Raw genomic sequence first — 13,811 nt, forward strand, 5'->3', positions numbered from 1 at the left:
ATGCTGCCTGGCCTGCTGCGTTCACCAGCAACTTTGATGTGTGTTGCTACAGATGTTATATTTGAATGTGTGAAGTATACAGAATAAGGTGATTACCTTGTTGTACAGTTCCAGATTGGTAAGTATGATGTAAGCATCACCGAATCATGGCTGAAAGAAGATTATAACTGGGGGCTTAATAGACAAGGACGCAGATTGTATCAAAAAGACACACAGTAAGGCAGAGGGAGTGGCATAGATAGATGAGGGAGAATCGGTTGATGTGTATTTGGATTCTCAGAAGGCTTTTGCCAAGGTGCCGTACATGAGGCTGCTAAACAAGCTATGTGCCCATGATATGACAGGAAAGACTCCAGCGTGTGTGAAGCAGTGGTTGATTAGCAGGAGACAAAGAGTGGGAATAAAGGAAGTATTTTCTGATTGGTTGCTGATGACCAGGGGTGTTCCACAGGGGTCTGTGTTGAGACCAATGCTTTGTATGTTATTTGTCAATGATTTAGATGATGGGATAGATGGTTTTGTTGCAAAGTTTGCAGACGATACAAAGATAGGTGGTAGTTTTGAGGAAATATGGAGGCTGCAGAAGGACTTAGACAGGTTCGGAAAATGGGCAAAGAAATGGCAGATAGAATATGGTGTCGGGAAGTGTATGGTCATGCATTTCAATCGAAGAAATGAAAAGGTTGACAATTTTCTAAATGGAGAGAAAATACGAAAATCTGAGGCACACAGGGATTTGAGAGACCTTGTGCTAGATTCACTAAAGGTTAATTTGCAGGTTGAGTCTGTGGTGAGGAAGGCAAATGTGGTGTTAGCATTCATTTTGAGAGGACTAGAATATAAAAGCAAAGTTGTAATATTGAGACTTTATAAAGCACTGGTGAGGCCTCACTTGAAGTATTGTGTACAGTTCGGGCCCATAATCTTCGAAAGGATCTGCTGAAAATGGAGAGGGTTCAAAGAAGGTACACGAAAATGATTACAGGATTAAATGACTTGTCATATGAAGAGTGTTTGATGGCTCTGTGCCTATATTCACTGGGATTTAGAAGAATGAAGGGTAACCTAATTTAAAGGTAGTGAATGGTGAAAGGTTTTGACAGAGTGGATGTGGAAAGGATGCTTCCTTTAGTGGAACTGTCTAAGACTAGAGGACGCAGCCTCAAAATAGAGGGGCATCCCTTTTGAATGGAGATAAGGAGGACTTTCTTTTGCCAGACAATGGTGAATCTGTGGAACTCTTTGCCGCAGGAAGCTGTGGAGGCCAAGTTTTTAATGTACGTTTGTATATTCAAGGCAAAGGTTGATAGATTTTTGATTGGTCAGGGCATGAAGGGATTCAGGAAGAAGGCAGGAGTTTGGAGTTGAGAGGAAAATTGGATCAGCCATGATGAAATGGCGGAGCAGACTCGATGGGCCAAATGGCCTAATCTTGCTTCTGTCACCCAGCAACCTCCAGTTTAACACGAGCCCAATCACAGGACTATTTAGATTAGATTAGATTAGATTATGAGGACACGCATTCCTCTTTTATTGTCATTTAGTAATGCATGCATTAAGAAATGATACAATGTTATTCGAGAATGATATCACAGAAACACATGACAAACCGACTTAAAAACTGACAACAACCACATAATTAAAACATATAGTTACAACAGCGCAAAGGAATACTGTAATTTGATAAAGAACAGACCATGGGCACGGTAAAAAGTCTCAGTCTCTCGAAAGTCCCATCACCTCATGCAGATGGTGAACCTCCAGCACCACAAACTTGCCGATGCAGCATCCTGGAAGCACTTGACCACAGTCCGATTCCGAGTCCGTCCAAAAATTCTGAGCCTCCGACCAGCTCTCCGACACTGAGTACCGAGCACCATCTCTGCCGAGCTTTTTGACCCCGGCCCTGGCAACAGGCTATAGCCAAAGCTGAGGATTTGGGGCCTTCCCCTCCGCAGATTCTCGACTGCACAGTAGCAGCGGCAGTGAAGCGGGCATCTCTGAACTTTCTCCAGGTGTTCCTCCATGCTTCTCATGGCTGTCTCCATCAAATTGAATTGAATTGACTTTATTACTTACATCCTTCATATACATGAGGAGTAAAGATCTTTACGTTACGCCTCCGTTTAAATGTGCAATATGCACTGATAGTAGTTTATAATAAATATTATGTAGAATAGGATAGTCAATATAACATAGAAATACAGTTGCTTCAGCATGAATTAATCAGTCTGATGCCCTGGTGGAAGAAGCTGTCCTGGAGCCTCTTGGTCCTGGCTTTTATGCTGCAGCACCATTTCCCAGATGGTCGCAGCTGGAACAGTTTGTGGTTGGGGTGACTTGGGTCTCAGGCCCTTTTTACACACCTGTCTCTGTAAATGTACCCACTGCTTAATAGTAGCAATAACAAGAGGGCATGTTCTGGATGACGGGGGTGCTTGATGACTGAGTTGTGCAGTGGGCTAAGCACGTGTCTGTGAGGTGTGCCAGAGTTGTTTGTCAGCGAGGTGGAGATGTTATTTCTGATCTGCACAGATGGTGGTCCTCTGGTGAGGAAGTCAATGACCCACTTGCAGAAGGAGGTACAGCAGCCCGGGTTTTGGAGTTCTTCAATCAGAACGGTGGGACTGGTTGTGTTAAACATTGAGCTATAGTCAATTAGCAGCATCCTGACAGAAATATTGGTATTGTCCAGGTGACCAAGGCTACAGATCAAGTTGCTCTACACAGCTTGGTCCTGAAACTGCAGTAAAATGTCCAGTAACTTCTGTTCATGTAATATTATTCCTCTGCTATAGTTGTCTCACTTTCACCTGCTCTAGAGTTTAAATGATTGTATTTTCTTTTTATTCAAATCAGCTGAAAGGGAAGAAGTGGTTGGTGTCCTTGGTTTATCAGTTTCACTGGACCCTAATACCACCGTTGATTCCAGCAAGAATGAAATCCGTTGGACTTTCAAAGCCAGCAACAAAAGCGAATATGACATTTTGGATCACATCCCAAGTCACGCCGCATCAGAACCAAACGAACAGTTCAAGGACCGTTTACAATTCAACACTTTGAGTGGTGCACTGACGATAAGCAGATTAAATGCCAGTGACCAAGGAGATTACACCTTCACTGTTGATGGGAAAGAGTTGAAAATAATGGAGTTGCTTGTCATTGGTAAGAAGTTTCAGATATTTGTAATGTAATGTGTGATTTATTAATGGTGGAATCTGTCATAGAAACTATGATCTGTTATTTTTATTTACATCAAAGTCTAAGTAGGATAACCTCTGCTGTGAATAAACAATTGAGTCCTTGGAGGACTTTGAAGCTGGTGATACAAGAACAGCAGAATTTCTGCTGAGAACCTGATTCTCCTCGCATAGAAACATAGAAAATAGGTGAAGGAGTAGGCCATTCAGCCCTTCGAGCCTGCACCACCATTCAGTATGATCATGGCTGATCATCCAACTCAGAACCCTGTACCTGCCTTCTCTCCACACCCCCGATCCCTTTAGCCATAAGGGCCATATCTAACTCTTAAATATAGCCAACGAACTGGGCTCAACTGTTTAATGTGGCAGAGAATTCCGCAGATTCACCACTCTCTGTGTGAAGAAGTTTTTCCTCATCTCAGTCCTAAAAGGCTTCCCCTTTATCCTCAAACTGTGACCCCTCGTTCTGGACTTCCCCAACATTGGGAACAATCTTCCTACATCTAGCCTGTCCAATCCCTTTAGAATTTTATATGTTTCAATAAGATCCCCCCTCAATCTTCTAAATTCCAGAGAGTATAAGCCTAATCAATCCAGCCTTTCATCACGTGAAAGTCCTGCCATCTCAGGAATCAATCTGATGAACCTTCTTTGTACTCAATCTATGGCAAGAATGTCTGTCCTCAGATTAGGGGACCAAAACTGCACACAATACTCCAGGTGTGGTCTCACCAAGGCCTTGTACAAGTGCAGTAGTACCTCCCTGCTCCTGTACTCGAATCCTCTTGATATGAATGCCAGCATACCATTCGCCTTTTTCACCGTCTGCTGTACCTGCATGCCCACTTTCAATGACTGGTGCACAATGACACCCAGGTCTCGTTGCACCTCCCCTTTTCCTAATCGGCCACCATTCAGATAATAATCTGTTTTCCTGTTCTTGCCACCAAAGTGGATAACCTCACATTTATCCACATTAAATTACATCTGCCATGAATTTGCCCACTCACCTAACCTGTCCAAGTCACCCTGCATCCTCTTAGCATCTTCCTCACAGCTAACACTGCCGCCCAGCTTCGTGTCATCTGCAAACTTGGAGATGCTGCATTTAATTCCCTCGTCTAAGTTATTAATATATATTGTAAACAACTGGGGTCCCAGCACTGAGCCTTGCGGTACCCCACTAGTCACTGCCTGCCATTCTGAAAAGATCCAGTTTATTCCCACTCTTTGCTTCCTGTCTGCCAACCAATTCTCTATCCACATCAATACCATACCCCCAATACCGTGTGCTTTAAGTTTGCACACCAATCTCCTGTGTGGGACCTTGTCAAAAGCCTTTTAAAAATCCATATATACCACATCCACTGGTTCTCCCCTATCCACTCTACTAGCTACATTCTATGAGATTCATCAGACATGATTTTCCTTTCACAAATCCATGCTGACTTTGTCCGATGATTTCACCGCTTTTGAAATATGCTGTTATCACATCTTTGATAACGGACTCTAGCATTCTCCCCACCACCGATGTCAGGCTAACCAGTCTATAATTCCCCGGTTTCTTTCTCCCTACTTTTTTAAAAAGCGGGGTTACATTAGCCACCCTCCAATCCTCAGGAACTAATCCAGAATCTAAAGAGTTTTGAAAAATTATCACTAATGCATCAACTATTTCTTGGGCTACTTCCTTAAGCACTCTGCAATGCAGACCATCTGGCCCTGGGGATTTATCTGCCTTTAATCCCTTCAATTTACCTAACACCACTTTCCTACTAACATGTATTTCCCTGAAAACGTAAACATGAGGAATTCTGCAGATGCTGGAAGTTCAAACCACACACATCAAAGTTGCTGGTGAACGCAGCAGGCCAGGCAGCATTTCCAGGAAGAGGTACAGTCGATGTTTCGGGCTGAGTGTCCTGATGGAGGGTCTCGGCCCGAAACGTCAACTGTACCTCTTCCTAGAGATGCTACCTGGCCTGCTGCATTCACCAGCAACTTTGACGTGTGTTGCTTGTATTTCCCTCATTTCCTCCATCTCACTAGACCCTCGGTCTCCTACTATTTCCGGAAGATTATTTACGTCCTCCTTAGTGAAGACAGAACCTAAGTAGTTATTCAATTGGTCTACCAGGTCCTTGCTCCCCATGATCAATTCACCTGTTTCTGACTGTAAGGGACCTACATTTGTCTTAACCAATCTTTTTCTTTTCACATATCTATAAAAGCTTTTACAGTCAGTTTTTATGTTCCCTGCCAGCTTTCTCTCATAATCTTTTTTCCCTTTCCTAATTAATCCCTTTGTCCTCCTCTGCTGGACTCTGTACTTCTCCCAGTCCTCAGGTGTGCCACTTTTTCTGGCTAATTTGTTTGTTTCTTCTTTTGAATTGATACTATCCCTAATTTCCCTTGTCAGCCATGAGTGCACTACCTTCCCTGGTTTATTATTTTGCCAAACTGGGATAAACAATTGTTGTAGTTCATCCATGCAATCTTTAAATGCTTGTAATTGCATATCCACCGTCAACCCTTTAAGTATCATTTGCCAGTCTATCTTAGCTAATTCACCTCTCATACCTTCAAAGTTACCCTTCTTTAAGTTCAGAACCTTTGTTGCTGAATTAACTATATCACTCTCCATCTTATTGAAGAATTCCACCATATTATGGTCACTCTTACCCAAGGGGCCTTGCACGACAGGATTGCTAACTAACCCTTCCTCATTGCTCAATACCCAGTCTAGAATGGCCTGCTCCTAGTTGGTTCCTCGACATGTTGGTTCAAAAAACTATCCCACATACATTCCAAGAAATCCTCTTCCTCAGCACCTTTACCAATTTGCTTCACCCAGTCTATATGTAGATTGAAGTCTCCCATTATAACTGCTGTTCCTTTATTGCACGCATTTCTAATTTCCAGTTTAATGCCATCCCCAACCTCACTACTACTGTTAGGTGGCCTGTACACAATTTCCACCAGTGTTTTCTGCCCCTTAGTGTTATGCAGCTCTACCCATATTGATTCTACATCCTCCTGGCTAATGTCCTCCCTTTCTATTGCATCAATCTCCTCTCTAACCAGCAATGCCACCCCACTTCCTTTTCTTTCATGTCTATCCCTCCTGAATATTGAATATCCCTGAATGTTGAGCTCCCATCCTTGATCACCCTGGAGCCATGACTCTGTGATCCCAACTATATCATATTCTTTAATAAATATCCGCACATTCAATTCATCCACCTGGTTACTAATGCTCCTTGCATTGACACACAAAGCATTCAAGCTTGCTTTTACAACACTCTTAGGCCTTATACAATTATGTTGAAAAGTGGCCCTTTTTGATTTTTGCCCTGGATTTGCCGACCTGCCACTTTTACTTTTCACCTTACTACTTTATGCTTCTACCCTCATTTTACACCCCTCTACCTCTCTGGACTTATTCCCATCCCCCTGCTACATTAGTTTAAATCCTCCTGAACAGCAGTAGCAAACGCTCCCCCTAGGATATTGGTTCCAGTCCAGCCCAGGTGCAGACCGTCCTGTTTGTACCGGTCCCACCTCCTCCAGAACTGGTTCCAATGCCCCAGAAATTTGAATCCCTCCCGCTTGCTCCATTTTTCAAGCCATGTATTCATCTGAAATATCCTCCTATTTCTACTCTGACTAGCACGTGGCACTGGTAATAATCCAGAGATTATTACCTTTGTGGTCCTACTTTTTAGTTTATCTCCGAACTCCCTAAATTCACCTTGTAGGACCTCATCCTGTTTTTTACCTATATCGTTGGTACCAATGTGCACCACGACCACTGGCTGCTCACCCTCCCACTCCAGAATGTCCGGCAGCCGCTCAGAGTCATCCTTCACCCTTGCACCAGGGAGGCAACATACCCTCTTGGAGTCTCGTTTGCGGCCGCAGAAATGCCTATCTATTCCCCTTACAATCGAATCCCCTATCACTATAGCTCTCCCACTCCTTTTCCTTCCCTCCTGTGCCGCAGAGCCACCCATGGTGCCATGAACTCGGCTGCTGCTGCCTTCCCCTGATGAGACATCTCCCCCAACAGTATCCAAAGCAGTATATCTGTTTACCTGCGGTGTGGCCAACTCACTGAACGTGCTATTCATGACTTTCTCAGCATCGTGGATGCTCCAGTATGAATCCAGTCGCACCTCCAGCTGCTCAATGTGGTCTGCCAGATGCTGCAGCTGGACACATTTACTGCACATATAGTTGTCAGGGACACTGGAAGTATCCCTGATTTCTCACATGCTGCAGGATGAACAAACCACAGGGCTAGTCTCAGCTGTCATGACCTAGCCAATACGCTACAGCCTCGCCGCCTTACTTGCTTCAAATAAAATACCGCTGCAGACTGTTCTCCTTTCAAAGGAACTTACCCGGCCTTACCTCACTTGGAGTGAAGCTCGTCCTCAGCCTCTGCTCGCCGAAGCCTCTCGAGACAAAGCCTTCCTACTCTGTCTCCCTCGACTCCGTCGCCCGCTCCGTCAAACTGCTCTCTTTTAAATACTCCCGCTGCCTCAGGGGCCGACTTACACGCGCTTGCACAGTCCTGTCCCCATCAACCGCCAAGAAAAATGGCCGATTTCCACAAACTGCTCTCTTTTAAGTACTCCCGCTGCCTCACGGACCGACTTACACGCACTTGCGCAGTCCTGTACCGATCAACTGCCGAGAAAAAATCACACAGTCTTACATTTTTTAAACACAAATAAGGTGACAAATGAATAACCACAATTTCAATAGCTATAATTTCCTACTGATTTCTAACATATTGAATATTTGTAAAATTACATACTTACAATAGTTGTACATCCCAACTAGTAGAATCCTTTTGAAAGCTTCTGAGCACAACCTCCGAACACCCAAAATATACCTCTTTTGTTAAAGTGCTGAAGGATTGCTCTCTGAATACAGAACTGGCCAGAAAATTTTAGAATTGAGATGCAGAAAAATTGCTTTAGTCAGAGGGTGGTAAATCTGTGGAACTTGTTGCCGCGAGTGGTTGTGGAGGCCAAGTCACTGGATGTATTTGAGGCAGAGATAGATAGGTTCTTGATTAGACAGGGCATCAAAGGGTATGGGGAGAAGGCAGGGGTGTGGGGATGACTGGAAAAATTGGATCAGCCCATGATTGAATGGCGGAGCAGACTCGATGGGCTGAATTGCCTACTTTTCCTCCTATATCTTATGGTCTTATATTAACTGATAAAACAGACCCGTCCTGAACTATGCATCATGACAGGGATACACTTTAAAATTGTGATAATACAGACAATGGCCACTAAACAACTTCCCTGATCACACCCTGTGGATTTAAATGACCACCAATCAACATGAACATTCATGTGTTGTCTTCCCCTGGTGCAGAGTCAGAATGTCCCAAAAGCTCCAAAACCTGGGAATGGGTGAGCAGTTTCAAGATCCTGGGTGTCAACACCACTGAAGATCTGTCCTGGCCCGACATATTGATGCAATTACAAAGGAGGCACAACAGCAGCTATGTTTCATTACGAGTTTGTGGAGTCTTGGTATGTCATCAATGACTCATGCAAGTTTCTACAAATGTACGTGGAGAGCATTCTAACTGGTTGCATCACCGTCTGGTATGGAGGGGCCACTGCTCAGAATCAGAAAAAGCAGCAGAAAGTTGGAAACTCAGCCAGCTCCATCATGGGCACTGACCTAGTATCAAGGATCCTTCAAAAGGTGATTCTTCAAAAAGGTGGTCTCCATCATTAAGGAGCCCCATCACCCAGGACATGCCCTCTTCTCAATGTTACCATCAAGGAGGAGGTACAGGAGGCTGAAAACACACACTCAGCATTTCAGGAACAGCTTCTTCCCCTCTGCCATTAGATTCCTGAAGGGACAATGAACATATGAACACTACCTCACTCTTTTTTGATCCCTTTTTGCACCACTTATTTGATTGATTTTTTAATATATTTTTACATATATTATATTGATTACAATGTACTGCTGCTGCAAAAGAACAATTTTCACGACATATGCCAGTGATATTAAACCTGATTCTGATTGTGATTCAATGATTAGTTTCAGTCATCTTAAACTATCAGTTGAAGGTGGAGGGGCAGGTCGTGTTGAGGAAGCAGAGAGGCTGTGGGAGGACTTTGACAGATTTGGAGTTGTGTCAGGTGGTCATGCACTTTGTTGTAACTGTAACAAGTCTGGTCATGACACAGCCCAGCCCAGTGCAGTGCAGTGGTCTGCAAGGACTGCAAACAAGAAGGTCACAAGACAGGTGACTGCCAGGAGGAGAAATGCAACAGCCTGTGGAGACACTCACAACACGCTGAAGGAACTCAGCAGGTCAGGCAGCATCAGTAGAAACGATGAGTCGACGTTTCGGGCCGGAACCCTTCGTCAGGACTGTAGAGGGAAGGGGCAGAGGCCCTGTAAAGAAGGTGGGGGAGGGTTGGAAGGAGAAGGCTGGTAGGTTCAGTTGAAAAAACAATAATTTGAAAGACAAAGGGATGGGGGAGGGGAAGCAGGGAGGTGATAGGCAGGAAAACAATGGGTAGTAGAAGGAGGCGGAACCATGAGGGAGGTGATAGGCAGCTGGGGGAGGGGGCAGAGTGACATAGGGATAGAGTGAAATAGGGATAGGGGGAGGGAACTACCGGAAGTTGGAGAATTCTATGTTCATACCAAGGGGCTGGAGACTACCTAGACGGTATATGTGGTGTTGCTCCTCCAGCCTGAGTTTAGCCTCATCATGGCAGTAGAGGAGCCACGTATGGACATATCTGAATGGGAGTGGGAAGCAGAATTGAAGTGGGTGGCTACTGTGAGATCCTGTCTGTTGTGGCAGACGGAGCGGAGGTGCTTGACGAAGCGGTCCCCCCATCTACATCGGGAGCACCAGATGCAAAAAGGCGGGCCATATCGACAAAGACTGTTCAAAATGTGCTGGCACCGAGGCACGGGTAATAAAATGGGGAGCTGACACAAAGAATGCCCAGACAAATATCAATGTGTCAGGATGAAGCAAGTGTAGGGTATCAGTGACCAGGCAGAGGAAACACCAGACAGGAGAGAAAAAGGCAGAAAGGGGATCAATGGATGAGGCAGGAATTCTGCTGACCATTCATCAGCCCTGGGAGACTTGGGACAGCACACAGACCATCAGCTCCCTGGCCCCAGGAGACTGGGAGTAGCATAGTGCCTTGGCAACACCAACTCTGGGAATTGAAGTTGTACATCGACCTCTGACCCCCCACCCCCCACCCCAAGCTCTGGCAGACTTGGAGCCATCACTCCTCCCCTCCAGCTCCAGGAGTCCAGGAGCAGACGAATGTCCAGCATACCCCAGCTCAGAGAGGCAGAGGGTGTGGGTTGACCAGTGCAGGATGTTGGAAGGGGAACAGGACCAACTTACCCTCAGGCACAGCACCAGCATCGCCACACTGGTGGGAGGATCATCCTCAGTTCCTGAGCCCACAGTGTGGCAATTCACCAGGTCTGTGGGCATGACGGCTCAGGCTGAGTGACCTGGACAAAAAATGTGATTAAAGAACTAATGCATTATTGTAAAATTGGCATTTTGAATGTAAGCAGTGTAAAGAGAACAGTGTGATGTGTCAACGCCTTATAGTAACTGGTTAAGGTCAACGTCAATGTGACGTTTTTATAGGAGTGTGGGCTAACACACTCTGTAACTACCAGAGTTGGTTGTGATGGTGGCCCCATGGTCTGGCTGTGTGTTTGGGGGCAACGATTGACATCCCTCTGGCCGGGAATTCTGTTACAAGGTGACAACTTCTCAATCACCCAAGTCAGAGAGGTGGTTGGTGGGTGTGGCTCCTTGTGGCATACATAATGTACTGAAACACTCTACTCTGGTTAATTAACACGTACACCTCACCCGTGTGGAGCGAGAGACTGACCATCCTCGAGCCGCTCCCACCACTGCCGGTGACGTCACAGCTGGTCATTCTGGTTGGTGACTTCAACTGCGTCATTGATGCAGCTGGTAGTGCCGACAGCAGGCTGGACAGCACCTCCAGATCCCTGATGAAAACAGTTAAAATAGACAAGCTGCACAATGCCTTCAGCACCCCTTCAGAAGGATGGTGATGGTTTACTGACTGAGCTGTACTCGGCTACGTGGGACTGATGGGCCCAAACCTGCTGGGAGTGTACAATGCAATACTTCTAGCTGGCAGCACGTCAGACTCCATGAGGAAGGGCATCATTCCCCTCATATACAAGTAATAGGGGCAAAGGGGTGACATCAGAAATCCAAGACCCATTTTACTGTTGAATGTAAACTATAAGATCCTGTCTGAGGCCATCACCAATAGGGAAAAGTATGTTTTAGGATGGGTGATTCACCCAGAACAAACCTGTGATGTACCTGGCAGGAAGATCTCCTCCACAATCTCCATCAGCACAGGTGCACCACACGGCTGTGTGCTTAGCCCCTGCTCAACTCGCTTTACACTGACGACTGTGTGGCTAAGTACAGCTCCAATGCCATTAGTCCGTGAGCCCGTAGGGTTGGTCGGTACCATCTGAGGGGATTAATGCTCATAGTGATTTTTGGCAAGGTATACGTCTCTAGAGTTAGAAAATATGTGATAGCATTGCACCAGTGGTAGCTTTATGTGTGCAATCATGCATTCTATAACGCTACCCTGAAATAAGCATTTCTGAAAAGTAGCCAATATAAAGTACAACATATATATTCAACCTAGTGGTATTTTGTCATCAGTGATCCCTCCACATTGAAATTTGTCACAAGGATAGCTGAGTTCAAGCACTTTCTATCAAATGTTGTTATAAAATTCTACATTGAAAACAATGTCATTGGTGGCACTTGCAGTACAGTGCCCAATTTCAGTAGAGTCATTCATTTCAATTTTAGAGAAATATTTGCCCGTTGTTTATTTTGGAAAAGTCAGTAAAAACCCTAGGACACATATAATCACATGGATTTGTGGAGAATTTATTCAGGAATTCAAATCAGTAATCACTTTTTGTATAAGTATATTCCATATTAACATCAGTACAGCAAAAAATGTTACCTCACCCCCCCCCCCCCACCCAAAAGGTTAAAAAACCTCACTTGGAGAGATTTCTGGAGTTTTATCAATGTCATAATATTTTCCATATTGTTGTATCAAATCAAAACAGTCTTAAGCTTTTGTCATAGCATATGGAATTACAGTACAATAATTCAAATGTGGGGTTCCACACGGCCATAGCCTAGGTACCATTTGGTTGTAAAATGAATATATTTAATCAAAGACTGCTTTCCAAACTTTGTTTCCTGTACTTTCATAACCTATTAATAATCATAATAATTTTCCAAGTCTTCCACGTCTTCCACATCTTCATCTGAACTTTCCACACTCTCTGAGGTGGATGCCTGGTTCTCACAGTCTGCCAGTCTACACATGTCAGTACACCTGAGGCCATTTGCAACACACACACATCTTGGGAGTGAACATTTTTTTTGGACAGTTGCAGGCCAGTAGATCCAGAACGGCATCGAGTGCTGGCTGGCCTTCCATCCAGTGCACCACCGATTGTTCAGCTTCCTCTTCTCTCTCCATCTTCCATCCTCTGCCAACAGGGCTTGGCACTTGTGGGTCCTTCTCCAAACATCTTCTCCATATACCAGCCTGGTAGTTGGTTCGCTGTGCATGTTTTGTTAAGCAGTCCTTGCATGGTGGGAGTTGATGACTTTCGATTTCACCATTTTTGGCACAGAAAAGGTGATACCTGAGCTCATTGACCTCGGTGGTCAATGCTTTTGGAACGTACAGAAGACATGTAAATGCCTCCAGTTTGTCCATCAGTTCTGGAGAGAGGTCCCATTCCTGACCCAACTCTAAGAATGTGTCCTGAGTTTCCCTGTGCTGGTCAGAAGTTTTAGGGCACTTGTCTTCCCTTTGTCTGCAAAAACGCTTAGAGTGTCACATCCTGTATATGTGTGCAACCCGATAAGAGCCCTACAAACCTCTATGCCAACAGTGGCAGCAACCTTCTTGATGTCTACAAGCCTTGTATGGGTTCTAGTGACACACTTCTGGAACAATGGGGCCTCAATCCAGTCACAAAATGCTGAAGACATGATAAAGACATCTGTGTCTTCTGAGCAGATCACTACAGACTGGTATCCCTCTCTTGTGGCATGGGCAGCATGGAGAAGTAGGCGGCCATCTGCTTCTTCTTGTTGACACTGAAGAGCCGACACCTCCTCACTGTCTTGAGATGTGATTCTGTAACATTTGTCATTCACAGTTGCATACAGAATCTTCTCCTGTAGCTTTGCTCTGTACTCTGCCTTCCTCCATTCATGGGCTATGAAGCTAATGAGACTATTTTTGTTACTGACTTTGGTCAGGAAGCTCCTCCACTGTCTCACCATCTGTGTGCCTGTGATACGTTGCAACTCATGACCAGTCTCTTCACCCCGTAGAGATCTTTCACTATTCGTGATAGAATTCTCCTTGTATGTGTTGAACACAACATCTATTCTGCTACCCTGACTGCCTTCCCTCAGAGCCATACCCAGAATTGTTGTGGCAACATCTCTGAAAGTAACATGATCAT

General features: G+C 44.9%; 1 protein-coding gene across 5 annotated transcripts in view; it reads left to right on the plus strand.

The window, feature by feature from the left end:
- The window catches only part of LOC140198130 (uncharacterized), an 80,190-nt gene that overhangs the window by 12,644 nt on the left and 53,735 nt on the right, over nucleotides 1-13,811 (plus strand). For all 5 annotated transcript variants that reach the window (XR_011886106.1, XM_072259077.1, XM_072259078.1 and 2 more), the window contains exon 2: nucleotides 2,860-3,165. The gene's annotated coding sequence lies outside the window, so the exon portion shown is untranslated. The remainder of the gene's footprint in view (nucleotides 1-2,859; nucleotides 3,166-13,811) is intronic.

The sequence above is a fragment of the Mobula birostris genome, chromosome 5 (assembly GCF_030028105.1).
Source record: "Mobula birostris isolate sMobBir1 chromosome 5, sMobBir1.hap1, whole genome shotgun sequence".
Taxonomy (NCBI): domain Eukaryota; kingdom Metazoa; phylum Chordata; class Chondrichthyes; order Myliobatiformes; family Myliobatidae; genus Mobula; species Mobula birostris.